A 23,351-nucleotide genomic window follows, 5' to 3' on the forward strand; every position below is an offset into this window, starting at 1 on the left:
CTCCCAAAGAGCAAATATGTATGTATACCGAGCTGATAGATCAACGCCATTTCTTCAAGATATCCTGTAATCCTTTAGTCAAAACCAGAAAGATGTGATAAAAGCCATCCGTATCCCCATCATCTTTCATGTGACATGAGCTGAGATGGGCAGAATACGTTGACAGCTTCAATTTCAATCAGTCGAGGTGTATTTTGCTTTCATCTTCTCATGAGCAAATTGATTGGTCAGAGACTTACAGCTTATCGAGGTAGAGCTCTTAATCTCTCCGCATGTCATTGTTAACGAGAACAAAATGTACAATGCTAGAAGCCTTGTGGATATCAACATATGGGGCAGAAACATCCAAGACCGCTCACTTATGTAACTAGGCTTGGTGTCTGGGATGTATTCGCTGTTATTACGCTACATTAGGAGTCTTGATTACTTGCAATGTATTTTTAGACTGAGAAGTTTATGCAGGTTTTCAGATTTATAAAGTTAGAAAAGGTGAGAGAAGGTGAAATCGAAGCAGCTGCAAATAAGCAAAGTGCATTGGAATAGATTGTGTGTTCCAAAAGCTTTGACTCCATTTTGCACACTTTGTCCATTTTTCTTGATGTCTATGCTTAGAACTGTGTCGGCTTCTTCTTTGGTCTAAAAGGAACCTATCAGAAGATGTTGGCCCTCAAAACCACCACCAGTACCAGAGGGTTCTGCTCATCTTGTTTCCAGCAAGGTTCCTATTAGCCCAAAGAGTTACCTCACTATGATTAATAATAGCTTTGATGCGTCCTCACAGAGGATGAAATGCAGCTGAAACAAGTCAAGGTCTCCAGGCCCAAATCTCATCCAGTCTGGCTTGATTAACATCCCTGAGGACATGGATTTTCATTACAAGTCAGGAGGTAATGAACAAAAATGCACCCATGAGATTTCGTCCTAGCTTGTAATGAGGTTTCCTATCAATCAACAACATAGGGTGGAATTTGGACCTGGAGACCTTGACTCCTTTTGGCTGCATTACCATCCCCTTGAATTCTTTCTGCTGGTTTTCAACCTTCTTGTCCTCAAGGACCTAATTTCTAGACAGCTCATGAAGAAATCAAAGCTATTCTTTACCATAGTGAGGCAACCCTTTGGGCTAATAAGAACATGGCTGGAGACTAGATGAGCAGAGCTGTCAGGTTGTGGTGGGGGTTTTAGGGGCACACACATCCTCACAGATTCTCTATAATGGATTAGCAGATTTTGGTAATTATATTACTTTGTCTATTAAGCAAAGCCAAGACTCTGTGTCGCTTGGAAGAGTCCAGGAAGTTGTCACAGCCCCACCTCCTTTAAAGAGTTCTTAAGAATGAGTAGCTGGTTAAAGGTCCATATCATTGTTCTCGTAGTGTATACAAAAAAATGAAAGCATATTTTCTCTTGAAATTATGTAACTTTTTAAAAATTCCTATGTTAACATGTATTTTATTTAATACAATGGAAAATGTATTATTTTAGTTAATTATTCTATTTTACCCTATACTGATGCGCAAACCCACCTTAGGTTTGCAATATACTTAGCGTTTGCTTTGGAACCCTGTCACTTTACTATCCTTTTCTGAAAATTCAGCTTCCTCCAACATCACATCTTTTTTCTAAGTCTCCAGCCTGGGCTATAGACAGTACTTAACTTACACTGGGGATGGGCCAGAGATATTCTTGTTTGTGGAGAATGAGATGAGGTGGATTAAGGAGTTTGCACATGTGCCTGAGAGAGGAATAGTTGTGGCTTCACCCATAATGGAAGTGATGTCCCCTCCATAGCCAATCAGGTAAAGGATTTTCAAAAGAGGAGCATCACAGGACCAGGGTTCTGGTCGGCTGATCCACCCTACTTCTGAATGGTAAGTATATTACAAACTTTCCTCCACAGGCATGTTATGTGTAAGGTGGGTTAAGAGAACAGACTGGAACAGTCCTGGAAAACACCTTTATTCCGGATACTTGCAATAACCTTTCTAATGATGAAGTGTGAGAACCCCATACTAGTCATGAATTGTCATTGAATATCCTTAACTAGTCATGACTTGCCATTGGAACCCATCTTAAAATGTAACCCTTTCAAAACAATCAATTACTGTACCACTTAAACTTCTCACCATTCATGTACAATATGGTCATGTACGATTCTTCATCAGATATGGGTTTTCATTGTAAAATCTTGAAGACTGTCCATATTCTTCGTTATCGTTATCAGAAATAGTTTGCCCTTGAAAACTCTTTACAGATATAGATTGATATAGGAGACTCTTTCAATTAATCGTCATTTCATTAACCACTTTCCATCTGGGCCATTTGCCCCCTTCCTGACCAGGCCTAATTTTGCAAATCTGACATATCTCACTTTATGCGGTAATAACTTTGGAATGCCTTTACTTATCCAAGTCATTCAGAGATTGTTTTCTCGTGACACATTGTATTTCATGATAGCCATAAATTTGAGTCAATATATTTCACCTTTATTTATGAAAAAATCCCAAATTTACAAAAACATTTGAAAAATTTGCCATTTTCTAAATTTACATTTTTCTGCTTTTAAAACAGAAAGTGATACCTCATAAAATATTTGTTACTTAACATTCCCCATATGTCTACTTTATTTTGGCATCATTTTGAAAATGTCATTTTATTTTTTTAGGAAGTTAGAAGGCTTAGAAGTTTAGAAGCAATTCTTCAAATCTTTAAGAGAATTGCCAAAACCCACTTGTTATGGACCAGTTCAGTTCTGAAGTCACTTTGTGGCGCCTACATAGTGGATACCCCCATAAATTACCCCATTGTAGAAACTACACCCCTCAAGTTAGTTAAAACTAATTTTACAAACTTTGCTAATCCTTTAGGCGTTTCACAAGAATTAAAGGAAAATGGAGATCAAATTTTTAAATTTCACTTTTTTGGCAGATTTTCCATTTTAATCCAATTTTCTCTTTAACACATCGATGGTTAACACATTTATTACCCAGATTCTGCGGTTTACAGAAACAGCCCACATCTGTTCATAAACTGCTGTATGGGCACACGGCAGGGCGCAGAAGAAAAGGAACTCCACATGATTTTTAGACGCCATGTCCCATTTGAAGCCCCCCTGATGCACCCTTACAGCAGAAACTCCCAAGAAGTGACCCCATTTTGGAAACTAGGGGATAAGGTGCCAGTTTTATTGGTACTATTTTTGGGTACATATGATTTTACGATCATTCATTATAACCCTTTATGGGGCAAGGTGACCAAAAAATTGGTTGTTTTAGCACAGTTTTTATTAATTTATTTATTTTTACAGCGTTCACCTGAGGGGTTCGGTCAAGTGACATTTTTATAGAGCAGATTGTTACGGATGTGGCGATACCTAATATGTACTTTTTTATTTTTATTTCACTTTAACACAATAATAGCATTTTTGAAACCCAAAAAATTATGTTTTAGTGTCTTCATGTTCTGAGAGCTATAGTGTTTTTATTTTTTGAGAGATTTTCTTATGTAGGGGCTCATTTTCTGCGGGATGAGGTGAAGATTTTATTGCTACCATTTTGTGGGACATACGCCTTTTTCATCACTTGGTGTTGCACTTTTTGTGATGTAAGGTGACAAAAAGGGCTTTTTTTGACAGTTTTTTAGAATTTTTTTATGGTGTTTATCGGACTGGGTCGATCATGTGATAAATTTATAGAGCCGACCGTCACGGACGCGGCAATACCAAATATGTCTATTTTATTTTATTTTATTTTTTCTATTTTTAACATTTTTTTTTATTCCTTACATGGGGATTTTTTTTTTTACATGTGAAACCTTTTTTTTTACACGTTTCGTCCCCCATAAGGTCATATAAGACTTCTGGGGGACATTTACTTCACTTTTTATTTTTTTTTCACTGTTGATTTCTCCTGTAACGGGCTGACATAGTAGCCCCAGTTACAGGAGAAATGCACCCCCCAGAGAGGCTGTACAGCGCAATACAGCACTGTACAGCCTCAGAGCAGGGCTGATCGAGGTCTCTGAAAGACCTCACAGCTCCTGCACTCTCCGTTCCCAGTGATCACATGACCGCCGGGCCGGAACAGGAAGCGCATATCGCTTCCTGCTCTGTATGCACAGCGCTCGCTGAGTGCTGTGTATACAGCGATCTAGAAGGCAGGGACACCTGGGCACTGTCCATGCCTTCTCTAAGGGTTGCCCTGCTGTCATTGACAGCGCGCAACCCGATCAGCAGCTGCACGATTAGCGTGCAGCTGCAGTTTCTGAATGGATGTTCAGGAACGTCCATTCAGAAATATAGAACCACCTCCCGGACGTTTTTTAGTCTATGGGCGGACTGAAGGTGGTAAAAAAACTTTGACTACTCCTGGTTCTTTACTATTCAAATTCTAAGCCGCTAAACTTCTCAGAGCCATATGACATTTTCCCACCATTGTTAACATCCCCTATACAGCGACGATCAGCAACCTCTGGTGTTCCAGCTGTTCTGAAACTACAACTCCCAGGATCTTCCTTTCACTCCTATGGAAGTTACAAGAACAGCCGAGTAAGTGGGCATGCTGGGAGTTGTAGTTTTACAGCAGCTGGCGTGCCGAAAGCTGCTGATTAGTGTTGATCGAGCATGCTCGGCCGAACACCAGTTCAGCTTGAGCATCTTGATGCTCGGCACATGGCGGTATTCGGCCGAATACTGCATGTGCTCGAGCGCAATGCTCGAGTCTCCTCCCCAAACGTTTGTTGGCTGCTACGCAGGTAAGTACTGCCCTTCGTAATGCTGTAGCCGTGTTGGTTACTGGCATTACAGTGATTGGCTGGCCAGAACGCCTATATAGCACCTGATGACACATGTTTGACTCAGTGTTCGTCAGTAAGAGCTGTGCTGAAGAGGGGAAAGATAGTGTAGGGAGTAAAATATTCATTTTTTTTCATTAGAAAAACTTGGCAGGGACCCAAAAGTACTTTTAAGGACAATTGTGTGTGGCAGCAGCAATATATATTTTAAGTGCAACCTGCACTAAATTGCTAAAACTTTACAGACCCAAAAGTCCTTTTAAGGACTGTTGTGTGTGGCAGCAACATCTACTTTTAGCGCATCCTGCGCTAAATAGCGTGCAATAGTTAGGCCACTGCAGACAGCGACATTATCTGCGCTACATCTCCTATGTAATGTGTGCGCATCCCAAAGATATCTGTGACATACAGTCGTGGCCAAAGGTTTTGAGAATGACACAAATATTAGTTTTCACAAAGTTTGCTGCTAAACTGCTTTTAGATCTTTGCTTCAGTTGTTTCTGTGATGTAGTGAAATATAATTACACGCACTTCATACGTTTCAAAGGCTTTTATCGACAATTATATGACATTTATTCAAAGAGTCAGTATTTGCAGTGTTGGCCCTTCTTTTTCAGGACCTCTGCAATCCGACTGGGCATGCTCTCAATCAACTTCTGGGCCAATTCCTGACTGATAGCAACCCATTCTTTCATAATCACTTCTTGGAGTTTGTCAGAATTAGTGGGTTTTTGTTTGTCCACCCGCCTCTTGAGGATTGACCACAAGTTCTCAATGGGATTAAGATCTGGGGAGTTTCCAGGCCATGGACCCAAAATGTCAACGTTTTGGTCCCCGAGCCACTTAGTTATCACTTTTGCCTTATGGCACGGTGCCCCATCGTGCTGGAAAATGCATTGTTCTTCACCAAACTGTTGTTGGATTGTTGGAAGAAGTTGCTGTTGGAGGGTGTTTTGGTACCATTCTTTATTCATGGCTGTGTTTTGGGGCAAAATTGTGAGTGAGCCCACTCCCTTGGATGAGAAGCAACCCCACACATGAATGGTCTCAGGATGCTTTACTGTTGGCATGACACAGGACTGATGGTAGTGCTCACCTTTTCTTCTCCGGACAAGCCTTTCTCCAGATGCCCCAAACAATCGGAAAGAGGCTTCATCGGAGAATATGACTTTGCCCTAGTCCTCAGCAGTCCATTCACCATACTTTCTGCAGAAGATCAATCTGTCCCTGATGTTTTTTTCTGGAGAGAAGTGGCTTCTTTGCTGCCCTTCTTGACACTAGGCCATCTTCCAAAAGTCTTCGCCTCACTGTGCGTGCAGATGCGCTCACACCTGCCTGCTGCCATTCCTGAGCAAGCTCTGCACTGGTGACACTCCGATCCCGCAGCTGAATCCTCTTTAGGAGACAATCCTGGCGCTTGCTGGACTTTCTTGGATGCCCTGAAGCCTTCTTAACAAGAATTGAACCTCTTTCCTTGAAGTTCTTGATGATCCTATAAATTGTTGATTGAGGTGCAATCTTAGTAGCTACAATATCCTTGCCTGTGAAGCAATTTTTATGCAACGCAATTTTGGCTGCATGCGTTTCTTTGCAGGTCACCATGGTTAACAATGGAAGAACAATGATTTCAAGCATCACCCTCCTTTTAACATGTCAAGTCTGCCATTTTAACCCAATCAGCCTGACATAATGATCTCCAGCCTTGTGCTCGTCAACATTCTCACCTGAGTTAACAAGACGATTACTGAAATGATCTCAGCAGGTCCTTTAATGACAGCAATGAAATGGAGTGGAAAGGTTTTTTGGGATTAAGTTAATTTTCATGGCAAAGAAGGACTATGCAATTCATCTGATCACTCTTCATAACATTCTGGAATATATGCAAATTGCTATTATAAAAACTTAAGCAGCAACTTTTCCAATTTCCAATATTTATGGAATTCTCAAAACTTTTGGCCACGACTGTACAGTGTACTTTTTCCGTAGACGGTGTCCACTGCGGACAGTGACAGTATCTGGGGTACATCTCCTGTGTAACGTTTCCACATCCTAAATACCTGTGACATTCCCTGTAATTTGAAATTAGCCGCTGCTGACATCATCGACATTATCTGCGGTATTTCTCCTGTGTAACGTGTGCGCATCCAAAAAATATCTGTGACATCCAGTGTACTTTTTCCGTAGACGGTGTCCGCTGCAGACAGTGACATTACCTGGGGTACATTTCCTGTGTAACATTTCCACATTCTAAATACCTGTGACATTCCCTGTAATTTTATATTAGCAGCTGCTGACATCAGCGACATTATCTGCGGTATTTCTCCTGTGTAACATGTGTACATCCAAAAAATATCAGTGACATCCAGTGTACTTTTTCCGTAGATGGTGTCCGCTGCGGACAGTGACATTACCTGGGGTACATCTCCTGTGTAACGTTTCCACATCCAAAATACCTGTGACATTCCCTGTAATTTTATATTAGCCGCTGCTGACATCAGCGACATTATCTGCGGTATACCTCCTGTGTGACGTTTCCACATCCCAAATACCTTTTTACATTTGTTTGCGCATACACTTACAAATCCTACGCTACTGTACGTGTGACATACTTTCAAGCATATAAAACAATTAATATAAAGAAGGCGAGCAGTAAGGAATGGGGAAGTGGCCGTGATGCTGATGGTGCACGCAGAGGCCATGGCCCTGGGTGCGTTGAAACTGTGCCTGCTGCCAGAGCACAAGAAAAACACTCATCCACGATACCTAGCTTCATGTCCCAGTTTGCAGGGCGGCGCAGGACAACACTCTCAAAGTCAGACCAGTGCGACCAGGTGGTCGGTTGGATTGCAGCAGATAATGCTTCCAGTTAGTTAGGCACCACCCTCTCTTCCACCATGTCCAGTCTCAGTAGCCAAGAGTCTGGCCAACACAATCCTCACCCTGGTCCTCCTTCCTCCCACGATGGAGAGTCTTGCCAAACAAGTGATCTTACACTGAGGAGCTATTTTCAGCGCCATTCCTTCATTTGGGCCTCTCAACAAGCCCGCTTGGAGAGGGACATGAGATCTTGTGCCCTTATTCCCAAACTCTTGAGCATTCACAGTCACAAGAAGATGATGGTGGGAAAAGGCAATTAGTGTTTCTCACAGAGTTTGATGATGAGGATGAGACACAGTTGTCAATAACTGAGGTTGTTGTTAGGTCAACAAGTCAGGAGGATAAGCAGAGTGAGGAAGTGGAAGAGTAAGTGGTGGACGATGAAGTCACTGACACAACCTGGGAAGGTGGCAAGCCAAGCGAGGACAGCAGTAGAGAGGGTGAGGGATCCGCATCACCGCAACAGGCTAGAAGAGGCAGTGGGGTGGCAAAAGGGAGAAGGCGGGCCACACCAAACAGACCCGCAACTGTTCCCTGGAACACACCCTTATGGAAATCTCCCTTGCCAAGGGGTAGGTGTTGTGCAGTATGGCGCTTTTTTAAGGAAAGTGCGGACTAAAAAAGAATTGTAATTTGCAAACTCAGCCATACAGAAATGAGCAGGGGTGTGAACACTAGCAACCTCACCACCACCAGCAGGATTCACCACATGGCATCAAAGCCGTAATAGGTGGGCCGAACACCTGAGTCCACAATCTGTATCTGCGGGTCACACCACAGTCTCCTCTTTCCCTGTGTTACATGCTGGCCAATCCACTGTCGAAGGGGCAGGCCCGGATGCCACCCGCCCTGCTCCTGGACCTTTACGAGCACCACCAGCGACCCCTTCCACTTCCGTGTCCCAGCGCAGTGTACAAATGTCCTTACCCCAGGCATTTGAACGAAAGCACAAATAACCACCCAACCACAGGCCATAGCACTAAATGCGCAACTTTCCAAATTACTTGCCCTGGAAATGTTGCCATTTAGGCTTGTGGACACTGAGGCATTCCACAGCCTCATGTCGGCGGCCTTCCCTCGTTCCGCAGTCCACAGCTGCCACTAGTTTTCACGGTGTGCCATGCCGCCTTATACCAGCAAGTGTCCAGTAACATCACCCGTGCCCTGACCAACGCAGTTACTGGGAATGTCCACTTAACCACTGATACATGGACAAGTGCTTTCGGCCAGGGACGCAAAATTTCCCTGACGGCACACTAGGTGAACGTTGTGGAGGCAGGGAGCGAATCGTACCCTTGGATGGCATAGCTGCTACCCACGCCAAGGATTGCAGGCCCTACTTCCATCAGGGTTTCCGCCACCACCTACGTTAGTGGCTCTAACCCTCACTTCTCCTCCTCCGCCTCCTCCTCCATTTCCACCTCAGAAATATCCTCTTGCAGCACCAGTCAGCCATCAGTCAGTAGCTGGAAGCAGTGTAGCACTGCAGTGGAGAAGCGTCAACAGGCCGTGCTTAAGCTGATATGCTTAGGTGACAAACAGCACACCGCCGCATAGCTGTGGCAGGGGATAAGAGACCAGACTGAGCTATGGCTCTTGCCACTCAACCTAGAACCAGGCATGGTTGTGTCTGATAATGGCCGTAACTTGGTGGCGGCTTTGGAGCTCGGAAAACTCACACACATCCCATGCCTAGCCCACGTTTTCAAATTAGTGGTTCATCGGTTTCTCAAAACCTACCTCAATTTGCCTGAGCTACTGGTGAAGCTGCAAGTCATCGACAGCTTCCACTGGTCTGTCAACGTTGCAGCAGTGCTTACAATTGCCAGCTCACCGACTGTTGCACTCCATGTTCCACATGTTGTCCAGGCTTCGTGAGCAGCAGAGGGCAGTAGTGGAATACCAGCTGCAACATGGTCGTTGCCATTCCAGTCAGCCTCCGCTCTTCACAAGCAAGGAGTAAGCATGGATGTCTGACCTCTGTGAGGTTTAAAGAAACTTTGAGTAATTAACACAGATGGTGAGCGCCGATTACGCTATTATCAGCGTCACCATCCCACTTCTGTGTCTACTCAAATGCTCGCTGCTCACAATTAAGGCCGATTCTTTGCATGTGGAAGAGGTGGTAATGAGGGAAGAAGACAGTACACAGGGTGATAGCCCGACCACCCTCAGTTCGTCTTCTCAGCGCAAATTGGATCATGAGGAGGAGGGGGAGGAGGAGCAGGAGACAGTTGCCTCCGCCACAGAGGGTAGCACCCATGGAAGTTTAATACCATCTGTTCAGCGTGGATGGGCAGAAGAGGAGGAAGAGGATGAGGAGATTGAGAGTCATCCTCCCGATGACGACAGCGAAGTCTTGCCTGTTGGGACTCTGGCACACATGGCTGACTTTATGTTAGGCTGCCTTTCCCGTGACCCACGCGTTTTACGCGTTTTGGCCAACACTGATTAATGGTTGTTCACCCTTCTCGACCCCAACTACAAAGGGAACTTCTCATCTCTAATTCCTGTGGTGGAGAGGACAAGCAAAATGGTGCAATACCAGAAGGTCCTTGTGGAAAAATTGCGCCAAAAATTTCCAGCTGACAACGCTGGCGGCAGAGTACGTAGTTCCTTGGGCAACCGAGGAGGGGAGATGAGGAGAACACACAGCAGTTCCAACAGAGGCAGGGCAAGACTCTCCAAAGCCTGGGACAGTTTTATGACACCCCGCCAGCACCCAAACCCTGATGCGCGGCCTAGTGTCACAAGGAGGGAAACAATTTGGAAGATGGTGAAGGAGTACGTAGCAGACCGTGTCAGCGTCCTCAATGATCCCTCTGTGCCTTAAAACTACTGGATGTCCAAGCTAGACACGTGGCACAAACTGGCGCTCTACGCCTTGAAGGAGCTGGCCTGCCCTGCCGCCAGCGTTTTGTCAGAGCGGGTATTTAGTGCTGCTGGGGTCATAATAACTGATAAGCACATCCACCTGTCAGCTGAATATGCTGACAGGTTGACTCTTATAAAAATGAACAAGGCCTGGATTGCTCCTGACTTCTCTACTCCACCACTGGAAAGCGGCTGAACATAAAATATTCCCATGCACCCCTTCCACCACAAAAAAGGGTATATGGTTGAATCTTCCTTTTCTCATCATCCTCCTCCTCCTCTTCCATCATATCAACATGCTTATTAGTCTGCCCTCACCCCTAATGTTGTAGAGGGTCAGCTCACTTGCAGGCCCTTGCATATAATGTTTTAGAGGGTCAGCTCACCTACAGGCCTTCACCTACAATCTTTTAGAGGGCCAACTCACCCGCAGGCCCTCGCATGTAATGTTTTAGAGGGTCAGCTCACTAGCAGGCCCTCACGTACAATCTTTTATAGGGCCAGCTCACCTGCAGGCCCTCGCATATAATGTTTTAGAGGGTCAGCTCACCAGCAGGTCCTCACCTACAATCTTTTAGAGAGCCAGCTCACCAGCAGGCCCTCGCATGCAATGTTTTAGAGGGTCAGCTCACCAGCAGGCTCTCAACTATAATGTTTTACAGAGACAGCTCACCAGCAGGCCCTCACCTACAATCTTTTAGAGGGTCAGCTCACCTGCAGGCCCTCGCATATAATGTTTTAGAGGGTCAGCTCACCTCCAGGCCTTCACCTACAATCTTTTAGAGGGCCAACTCACCTGCAGGCCCTCGCATGTAATGTTTTAGAGGGTCAGCTCACCAGCAGGCCCTCATCTACAATCTTTTAGAGGGCCAGCTGACCCGCAGGCCCTCGCATGTAATGTTTTAGAGGGTCAGCTCACCAGCAGACCCTCACCTACAATATTTTAGAGGGTCAGCTCACATGCAGGCCCTCACATTTAATGTTTTAGAGGGTCAGCTCACCAGCAGGCCCTCATCTACAATCTTTTAGAGGGCCAGATCACCTGCCGGCCCTCGCATGTAATGTTTTAGAGGGTCATCTCACCAGCAGGCCCTCACCTACAATCTTTTAGAAGGCCAGCTCACCTGCAGGCCCTTGCATGCAATGTTTTAGATGGTCAGCTCACCACAGGCCCTCACCCATAATGTTTTACAGGGACAGCTCACCAGCAGGCCCTCACCTACAATCTTTTAGAGGGTCAGCTCACCTGCAGGCCCTAATATATAATGTTTTAGAAGGTCAGCTCACCAGAAGGCCCTCACTTAAAATCTTTTAGAGGGTCAGCTCACCGCAGTCCCTCGCATATAATGTTTTAGAGCAGGGCTGGCCAACCTGCGGCTCTCCAGCTGTTGCAAAACTACAACTCCCAGCATGACCAGACAGCCTACAGCTATCAGCCTACAGCAGGGCATGGTGGAAGCAAGTTGTAGTTTTACAACAGCTGGAGAGCCGCAGGTTGGCCATCCCCATTTTAGAGGGTCAGCTCACCAGCAGGTTCTCACCTACAATCTTTTAGAGGGTCAGCTCACATGCAGGCCCTCGCGTGTAATGTTTTAGAGGATCAACTCACCAGCAGGCTCTCACCTACAATCTGTTAGAGGCCCAGCTTACCTGCAGGCCCTCACGTGTAATGTTTTAGAGGATCAGCTCACCAGCAGGCCCTCACCTACAATCTTTTAGAGGGCCAGCTCTCCTGCAGGCCCTCGCATGTAATGTTTTAGAGGGTCAGCTCACCAGAAATCCCTTAACCATAATGTTTTACAGGGTCAGCTCACTAGCAGGCCCTCACCTACAATATTTAAGACGGTCAGCTCACCTGCAGGCCCTCGCATATAATGTTTTTGAGGGTCAGTTCACCAGTAGGCCCTCACCTACAATCTTTTAGAGGGCCAGCTCACCTGCAGGCCCTTGCATGTAATGTTTTAGAGGGTCAGCTCACCAGCAGGCCCTCAACCATAATGTTTCAGAGGGTCAGCTCACCTGCAGGCCTTTGCATGTAATGTTTTAGAGAGTCATCTCACCAGCAGGCTCTCACCTACAATCTTTCAGAGGATCAGCTCACCTGCAGACCCTCGCATATAATGTTTTAGAGGGTCAGCTCACCTGCAGGCCCTCACATATAATGTTTTAGAGGGTAAGCTCACCAGCAGGTCCTCATCTACAATCTTTTAGAGGGTCAGCTCACCTGCAGGCCCTCGCATGTAATGTTTTAGAGGGTTAGCTCATCAGCAGGCCCTCACCTACAATCTTTTAGAGGATCAGCTCACCTGCAGACCCTTGCATATAATGTTTTAGAGGGTCAGCTCACCTGCAGGCCCTCACATATAATGTTTTAGAGGGTCAGCTCACCTGCAGGCCCTCACCTACAATCTTTTAGAGGGTCATATAACCTGTAGGCCCTCGCATATAATGTTTTAGAGGGTCAGCTCACCTGTAGGCTCTCGCATTTAATGTTTTAGAGGGTCAGCTCACCAGCAGGCCCTTGCCCCTAATGTTTTACAGGGTCAGCTCACCAGCAGGCCCTCGCCCATAATTATTTCAATGGTTAGCTAAGCAGCAGGCCCTCGCCCATAATTTTTTCAATTGTCAGCTCAGCAGCAGGCACTCGCCCATAATTTTTTCGATGCTCAGATCAGCAGCAGGCACTCGCCCCTAATGTTTTAGACAGTCACCAGCAGGCCCTTGCTCCAAATGTTTTTGAGGGTCACCAGCAGGCCATCAATCATAATTTTTCAAGGGTGTGCATGATGCCCTACTTTATGTGTAATAAAGGGTGTATTGTAGTGCCGGTTCCTTGTAATTTTTGGCAGCCCTTTCCCTTAGTGCATAGGCTTTATAAGTGTAGGAGTCCCACTACCTGAACAATTGTATCACAATGTGAATGAGGCCCTCCTTTATGTGATATACAGGTTGTATCGGAGTGCCTCTTGCTTGTAATTTTTGGCAGCACTTGCACTTTATATACAAGTAAATATACAGGAAAGAATGCTTCCTATCAATTTTTCCTCTAAAATCGATTTTATCTTTGCTTTGGTGCAAATTATTGTCAGTCTGTAAAAGTGGCGCACTACTCGGACAACATCGTTCCCAGCAGCGACCTGGGAGTCCAAGATGCATCCAGACATCCTCCCCATGCTGTTCCCAAACCATTTCGGTGGTGTTTCCATCAATTTCTGACCTTTTATTATGAACAAGACACCCTCCCCTCTTCAGAGCAGGGGATGCCTGGTTTAATGCTCAAGTTCTCCCATTGACTTCCATTATGCTCGGGTGCTCGGTAGAGCACCCGAGCGTACCGAGGTGTTCGACCCAATCACCCAAACACCCGAGCAGTTTGGTGCTCGATCAACACTACAGCTGATCCCTGCAATACAGTAATTACATCACATTAAAGCAATAGGCACCAGCCAGTAGAACTTACTTATAGACCTCCTAGCTCGGTGGAGAATATCATACAAAGCTCTTGACTCTTTGACTACAATATTTTTGGTACTTAAAATGACATTTAAATTCAGCGTTGATGTTCTTAACCACCTCCGGACCGCCTAACGCAGGATCGCGTTCCGGAGGTGGCAGCGCTGCGCACAGTCACGCATATACGCGTCATCTCGCGAGACGCGAGATTTCCTGTGAACGCGCGCACACAGGCGCGCGCGCTCACAGGAACGGAAGGTAAGAGAGTTGATCTCCAGCCTGCCAGCGGCGATCGTTCGCTGGCAGGCTGGAGATGTGTTTTTTTTAACCCCTAACAGGTATATTAGACGCTGTTTTGATAACAGCGTCTAATATACCTGCTACCTGGTCCTCTGGTGGTCCCCTTTGTTTGGATCGACCACCAGAGGACACAGGTAGCTCAGTAAAGTAGCACCAAGCACCACTACACTACACTACACCCCCCCCCCATCACTTATTAACCCCTTATTAGCCCCTGATCACCCCTAATCACCCCTGATCACCCCATATAGACTCCCTGATCACCCCCCTGTCATTGATTACCCCCCTGTCATTGATCAACCCCCTGTAAAGCTCCATTCAGACGTCCGCATGATTTTTACGGATCCACTGATAGATGGATCGGATCCGCAAAACGCATCCGGACGTCTGAATGAAGCCTTACAGGGGCGTGATCAATGACTGTGGTGATCACCCCATATAGACTCCCTGATCACCCCCCTGTCATTGATTACCCCCCTGTCATTGATTACCCCCCTGTAAAGCTCCATTCAGATGTCCGCATGATTTTTACGGATGCACTGATACATGGATCGGATCCGCAAAACGCATCCGGTCGTCTGAATGAAGCCTTACAGGGGCATGATCAATGACTGTGGTGATCACCCCCCTGTCATTGATTACCCCCCTGTAAAGCTCCATTCAGATGTCCGCATGATTTTTACGGATGCACTGATAGATGGATCGGATCCGCAAAACGCATCCGGACGTCTGAATGAAGCCTTACAGGGGCATGATCAATGACTGTGGTGATCACCCCATATAGACTCCCTGATCACCCCCCTGTCATTGATTACCCCCCTGTCATTGATTACCCCCCTGTAAAGCTCCATTCAGATGTCCGCATGATTTTTACGGATGCACTGATAGATGGATCGGATCCGCAAAACGCATCCGGACGTCTGAATGGAGCCTTACAGGGGCATGATCAATGACTGTGGTGATCACCCCATATAGACTCCCTGATCACCCCCCTGTAAAGCTCCATTCAGATGTCCGCATGATTTTTACGGATGCACTGATACATGGATCGGATCCGCAAAACGCATCCGGTCGTCTGAATGAAGCCTTACAGGGGCATGATCAATGACTGTGGTGATCACCCCCCTGTCATTGATTACCCCCCTGTAAAGCTCCATTCAGATGTCCGCATGATTTTTACGGATGCACTGATAGATGGATCCGATCCGCAAAACGCATCCGGACGTCTGAATGAAGCCTTACAGGGGCATGATCAATGACTGTGGTGATCACCCCATATAGACTCCCTGATCACCCCCCTGTCATTGATCACCCCCCTGTCATTGATTACCCCCCTGTAAAGCTCCATTCAGATGTCCGCATGATTTTTACGGATGCACTGATAGATGGATCCGATCCGCAAAACGCATCCGGACGTCTGAATGAAGCCTTACAGGGGCATGATCAATGACTGTGGTGATCACCCCATATAGACTCCCTGATCACCCCCCTGTCATTGATCACCCCCCTGTCATTGATTACCCCCCTGTAAAGCTCCATTCAGATGTCCGCATGATTTTTACGGATGCACTGATAGATGGATCGGATCCGCAAAACGCATCCGGACGTCTGAATGAAGCCTTACACGGGCGTGATCAATGACTGTGGTTATCACCCCATATAGACTCCCTGATCACCCCCCTGTCATTGATCACCCCCCTGTCATTGATCACCCCCCTGTCATTTATCACCCCCCTGTCATTTAGCACCCCTCTGTAAGGCTCCATTCAGATATTTTTTTGGCCCAAGTTAGCAGAATTTTTTTTTTTTTTTCTTACAAAGTCTCATATTCCACTAACTTGTGTCAAAAAATAAAATCTCACATGAACTCACCATACCCCTCACGGAATCCAAATGCGTAAAATTTTTTAGACATTTATATTCCAGACTTCTTCTCACGCTTTAGGGCCCCTAGAATGCCAGGGCAGTATAAATACCCCACATGTGACCCCATTTCGGAAAGAAGACACCCCCAGGTATTCCGTGAGGGGCATATTGAGTCCATGAAAGATTGAAATTTTTGTCCCAAGTTAGCGGAACGGGAGACTTTGTGAGAAAAAAATTAAAAATATCAATTTCCGCTAACTTGTGCCAAAAAAAAAAAATTTCTATGAACTCGCCATGCCCCTCATTGAATACCTTGGGGTGTCTTCTTTCCAAAATGGGGTCACATGTGGGGTATTTATACTGCCCTGGCATTCTAGGGGCCCCAAAGCGTGAGAAGAAGTCTGGTATCCAAATGTCTAAAAATGCCCTCCTAAAAGGAATTTGGGCACCTTTGCGCATCTAGGCTGCAAAAAAGTGTCACACATCTGGTATCGCCGTACTCAGGAGAAGTTGGGGAATGTGTTTTGGGGTGTCATTTTACATATACCCATGCTGGGTGAGAGAAATATCTTGGTCAAATGCCAACTTTGTATAAAAAAATGGGAAAAGTTGTCTTTTGCCAAGATATTTCTCTCACCCAGCATGGGTATATGTAAAATGACACCCCAAAACACATTCCCCAACTTCTCCTGAATACGGCGATACCACATGTGTGACACTTTTTTGCAGCCTAGGTGGGCAAAGGGGCCCATATTCCAAAGAGCACCTTTAGGATTTCACAGGTCATTTACCTACTTACCACACATTAGGGCCCCTGGAAAATGCCAGGGCAGTATAACTACCCCACAAGTGACCCCATTTTGGAAAGAAGACACCCCAAGGTATTCTGTGAGGGGCATGGCGAGTTCCTAGAATTTTTTATTTTTTGTCACAAGTTAGTGGAAAATGCTTATTTTTTTTTTTTTTTTTTTTTTCATACAAAGTCTCATATTCCACTAACTTGTGACAAAAAATAAAAACTTCCATGAACTCACTTTGCCCATCAGCGAATACCTTGGGGTCTCTTCTTTCCAAAATGGGGTCACTTGTGGGGTAGTTATACTGCCCTGGCATTCTAGGGGCCCAAATGTGTGGTAAGGAGTTTGAAATCAAATTCTGTAAAAAATGACCTGTGAAATCCGAAAGGTGCTCTTTTGAATATGGGCCCCTTTGCCCACCTCGGCTGCAAAAAAGTGTCACACATCTGGTATCTCCGTAATCGGGAGAAGTTGGGGAATGTGTTCTGGGGTGTCATTTTACATATACCCATGCTGGGTGAGAGAAATATCTTGGCAAAAGACAACTTTTCCCATTTTTTTTATACAAAGTTGGCATTTGACCAAGATATTTATCTCACCCAGCATGGGTATATGTAAAAAGACACCCCAAAACACATTCCTCAACTTCTCCTGAATACAGAGATACCAGATGTGTGACACTTTTTTGCAGCCTAGGTGGGCAAAGGGGCCCACATTCCAAAGAGCACCTTTCGGATTTCACAGGTCATTTACCTACTTACCACACATTTGGGCCCCTAGAATGCCAGGGCAGTATAACTACCACACAAGTGACCCCATTTTGGAAAGAAGAGACCCCAAGGTATTCGCTGATGGGCATAGTGAGTTCATGGAAGTTTTTATTTTTTGTCACAAGTTTGTGGAATATGAGACTTTGTATGAAAAAAAAAAAAAAAAAAAAAAAATCATCATTTTCCACTAACTTGTGACAAAAAATAAAAAATTCTAGGAACTCGCCATGCCCCTCACGGAATACCTTGGGGTGTCTTCTTTCCAAAATGGGGTCACTTGTGGGGTAGTTATACTGCCCTGGTATTCTAGGGGCCCAAATGTGTGGTAAGGAGTTTGAAATCAAATTCAGGAAAAAATGAGGAGTGAAATCCGAAAGGTGCTCTTTGGAATATGGGCCCCTTTGCCCACCTAGGCTGCAAAAAAGTGTCACACATCTGGTATCCCCGTACTCAGGAGAAGTTGAGGAATGTGTTTTGGGGTGTCTTTTTACATATACCCATGCTGGGTGAGATAAATATCTTGGTCAAATGACAACTTTGTATAAAAAAATGGGAAAAGTTGTCTTTTGCCAAGATATTTCTCTCACCCAGCATGGGTATATATAAAATGACACCCCAAAACACATTCCCCACCTTCTCCTGAGTACGGAGATACCAGATGTGTGACACTTTTTTGCAGCCTAGGTGGGCAAAGGGGCCCATATTCCAAAGAGCACCTTTCGGATTTCACAGGTCATTTTTTCCTGAATTTGATTTCAAACTCCTTACCACACATTTGGGCCCCTAGAATGCCAGGGCAGTATAACTACCCCACAAGTGACCCCATTTTGGAAAGAAGAGACCCCAAGGTATTCGCTGATGGGCATAGTGAGTTCATAGAAGTTTTTATTTTTTGTCACAAGTTAGTGGAATATGAGACTTTGTAAGGAAAAAAAAAAAAAAAAAAAAAATCATCATTTTCCGCTAACTTGTGACAAAAAATAAAAAGTTCTATGAACTCACTATGCCCATCAGCGAATACCTTAGGGTGTGTACTTTCAGAAATGGGGTCATTTGTGGGGTGTTTGTACTGTCTGGGCATTGTAGAACCTCAGGAAACATGACAGGTGCTCAGAAAGTCAGAGCTGCTTCAAAAAGCGGAAATTCACATTTTTGTACCATAGTTTGTAAACGCTATAACTTTTACCCAAACCATTTTTTTTTTACCCAAACATTTTTTTTTTATCAAAGACATGTAGAACTATAAATTTAGAGCAAAATTTCTATATGGATGTCGTTTTTTTTTGCAAAATTTTACAACTGAAAGTGAAAAATGTCATTTTTTTGCAAAAAAATCGTTAAATTTCGATTAATAACAAAAAAAGTAAAAATGTCAGCAGCAATGAAATACCACCAAATGAAAGCTCTATTAGTGAGAAGAAAAGGAGGTAAAATTCATTTGGGTGGTAAGTTGCATGACCGAGCAATAAACGGTGAAAGTAGTGTAGGTCAGAAGTGTAAAAAGTGGCCTGGTCTTTCAGGGTGTTTAAGCACTGGGGGCTGAGGTGGTTAAATACACAAATGGATCATTTTACAAAACACTCTCTATAAACCCGCATACTCCATATAATTTGGCCAATGTCCATATTGTGCTAAAGTAAGAGACTGATGGGGATAATGGATAAAACCTCTTATTATGGAGAGCTGGGTCCGCCTCTCAATCAATAATTCACAAGTATCTGAATCATGCATAATTACAGAGCTGTCGGCCACATAGAGTCATAGAACTAGAAAGCCATCATTCTTGGATAATGGATAATTATCCAAGTCTGAGCCTATTTTTTTTAAGCAGCTATATTATAATATCTCAGTTTCAATAGGTTTTATTGACTTACACACAGGGATAATCATAGCCATTCACTGAAGATTCGTAATTCTTTTCTTCCTTTAAGTATCAGTTATCTATCTTATTTTCCTCTATGAACATATGGTTAAGAGCTTTGGAATACAGCCAGTTATTTTTTCCATTTTTTCCCCCAAGTTCCAATAGCCTATGCTGTTTCTTCTCTTTCAAACCAAAGGAGATGTCTCACTCGAAAGTAAATGTGATAACAAAAAAAAGTGACCGTGTGTCATGCATGTTCACTCAGGTTCACTCACATGTAAATGGCTCGTTCTCTTGTGAAAAGACACAACGAACAATGATCTTTGTTGGGCAAACGTCAAGCAACAATTCCTGGCGAACTACTCGGAGATGTCTGGAGGTGATATATTGAGCAACTATTCCTGGCGACTACTCAGAGATGTCTGGAGGTGATATATTGAGCAACTCACTTGGGGCCTCGGTGGTCATGTTGCAATTTTGGATTCAAGTTCATTAACGAATTAAACATTCTACAAAAAATCGGGGTTTCACTGGCCATAGGAGGGGATCATCCAAGCTCCAGCTATGGAGTCGTAGCAGGAGGGAGATGCAGTAATGCACTCTTTCTTCAACAGGTTTGTAAGGAAATCCCAACATTTTGCACATATTTTGGATTGTTAAAGGGGTTGTCCACTTTGATGATACCTTTTTGTTAGATGGGTCCCCTTTTAATAAGCTGACCTGGCACAGGGAGTTCCAGGATTTGGTAAACCCACTAACAAGTGGTCTTTTTTTTTTTTTGCAGTGCTTCCGTAAACATGCAAAGGAAGTTTTGTTTTTGCCCTCTTTGTTTCCCCTCTTTATTACACTAACAATTTTCTAGTATTTCCTGGTCGGGTATTTGAAAGTGGGTTTCCCCAAATATATCCTTCGACGAGGAACAGCCATTAGATGTCAACGTCTATTCATATTCCAGCAGGGTATGTTCTTCTGGTCCTGCTGTCCATATCTAACCTGGTAAGGAGGAAAAATGCTAGATCTTTTGAGGTTGGATGTGATTGACTTCTTGTATGGAGTCAATCTTTTGTCCTAGGATCTCCAGCTGTCTTTGGCCAATACCAGAAGGTGGACCATCATATCATGAATGAACATTCTTAAGTTGTCCTACTGTAAACAATATTCTTCAACAGAATAGCATTTTCTTTTTCACATATCTGCTGAGATATTGTATATTAAAGTGTGGCACATGGTCCTCAGATTTAATCTTACTCAAGCCTGTTTTAAGTCAAAGACTACTTCATTGGATGAGGTAACCTCCAGTCCTTCCTCTGATTTATTACCATTACTACTTAACGTGGTTGAGTGTGCGTCATAGAAACCTTCCAGGACTGAAATGAAACACCCCCAGTCCAAGTTCTTTAAATTATAATTTGAATTCTTATCAACATTTCAATTTCTTCCTGATGGGAACCCATTGATCACTTGTCAGCAAGTTCTTCCCTAAAAAGTTTGATGAGTTTTTATGACCCATGGACAGATTACTACGCAATTACTAGTGTACATGTAATACTGCCCCAGAATGGAAGCACGTGTGCTGAGGATTTCAGCTCCGAAGTGGGGTTGGCCATCTTGGACATTGATAGCATTGCTAGAATATTCCATCAATGTCACATAGATGTGGGTCTCACCTCTGGGAACCACTCCGATATCCGGAATGGGGCCCCTGAAGTCCAGCAGTCCCATAGCAGTGAACAGAGCAGTGGCCGTGCATTTGTGGTGCACTCTCCATTCACCGATATGGCTGAGTGCACTTGCTTGGCTATCTTCAAACTCCCATAGTGATGAATCGTGATAACATGGCACATTCTGGGGATAGGAGCAGGTCCCAGAGGTGGGACTCACACCTATCTGACATTGATGGTATGACCTAGAGATATGCCATCCTTGTCTCAGATGGATCAACAGGTGGCTTCATTAAATTCATTAGCAGCTTTGAGAAACCCACCAGACATGAGCAGTTCTGATTCATTGAAGATTGCATATTAGAGCTTAGAAGGCAGAAAGTCCGAGAACATCCTATAAAACAGATACTCAGGAGGGGCCAAGAAAGAGAACACAGAAAAGCTCCTCCAAGGACAATGTGAAATCTGGGAATGATTGGACTAAAAAGATATTAAGTAAAAGTAAAAATGTAATTCAGGCCTTCATTCTATATCACTGAGGTTAATATCAAATGTGATGGAAGCTGCCCTTTGAATCCAGATGTTATTTCATGCAAGACAGTATCAGACAGATCTTCCCGCTCATAAACACCTCATCCCTGTCTTTCTTCTATCCTTCAAGCAATAAACAACTTGCAGCCCAAACATCTACCAATGAACCATCTGCGTTGAAAGTTGTCTGAGATACATGTCAGATCTAATGTGCGGATATTTCAGCACAATGTGAATGTCAGATGGGCAGGGCAGGGCAGTGAGGAGAAGAAGCGGGAGAATTGGTTCTGGAGCCTCAGAACAGTGGAGGAAGAACTTTAGGTTCACAGTCAATAATACGCTTTCCTCGATGAATAGCCAGGTGCTTTGTAATCGCAATTTTTATCTGTCAATGTTTTCAGAGGTCTGTTTCTCAGTGCTTCCTATTTTAGGAATAACATTCCCGGTTGGGCTTCCTCTTGAGTTTTCTGACTCTTTTATAAAAGAACATTTTTCTGTGATGTTTTTTTTTTTCCTTTTTACATTTCTGAAAACCAGAAGCAAGTGCAGAGGCAGCAAAATCTCTTTAGAATCCGGCTTTTAAAATGTGTTTCATTCATGGTTTTATGATTGTTTACAATGTTCAAGGCGTTTCATAATCCTTTGATACTGGAGTCTACATAGAGTAGGGGACTACATATAAAAGATAAATTGGCGACCTCTTCCAATTGATGGATAGCGGAGGCTGCATAGAGTAGAAGGGCTACATAGTATGCTAGTGACTATATAGAGAAGGGGGCGAAAAAACCTATGTATTCATATCAAGTACTACTCACAAAAAGTTAGGGATATTTGGCTTGTGGGTGAAAATTTCAGGATGAACTTAAAATTCACTCTAACCTTTACAGGTGTGACCTGTTCTAAACTTCTGAATGCACATGTCCAACTGTTAAATGTTTCAGTAATTTTTGCACAACTTGCTGATCTCTAACAAGGAGATTAACTGCAAAAGTCACAACAGGTGTTTGATCCATGTATCCACAATAAATTTCCTGGTTCAATTAGAATTCATATTTAAACAGTCCTCCTCATCACGCTGTTCACATTGTGACATCATGAGACCAAGACGACACCTAACAATTGATCAACAGTACCTCGCCGTTGAGAGGCTTCAAGCAGGATGTTCTTAGACGGCAGTGGCCACTGAGCTTAGAGTGTCACACAGTGTCATCAGCAGGTTGTATCAGAGATACAGAGACTGGAGAGTCCTTTAGCCACATCCCATACTGATGACTGCTTCATGGTGAACAATGCCCTGCGGAACCGGATGATGAATGCCACACAACTCCAGGCACATTTAAGGGAGGTAAGAGGCACCCAAGTGTCATGTCAGACCTTTTAAAACTGTTTACATCAGTGTGGTCTGTGTGCTAGATGACCTGAAAGGTATCTGACCACACCACCAGGCTCAGGCGTCATCATCTTGCATGCACCAGGGAGCATCTATGCATGATGAGGGTCCAATGGGCCTCAGTGCTGTTCACTGATAAAAGTCAATTCACGAAAAAATATGGCTGCCAATGATGTT

Source organism: Bufo bufo, chromosome 7 (assembly GCF_905171765.1).
Source record: "Bufo bufo chromosome 7, aBufBuf1.1, whole genome shotgun sequence".
NCBI classification, from domain to species: Eukaryota; Metazoa; Chordata; class Amphibia; order Anura; family Bufonidae; genus Bufo; species Bufo bufo.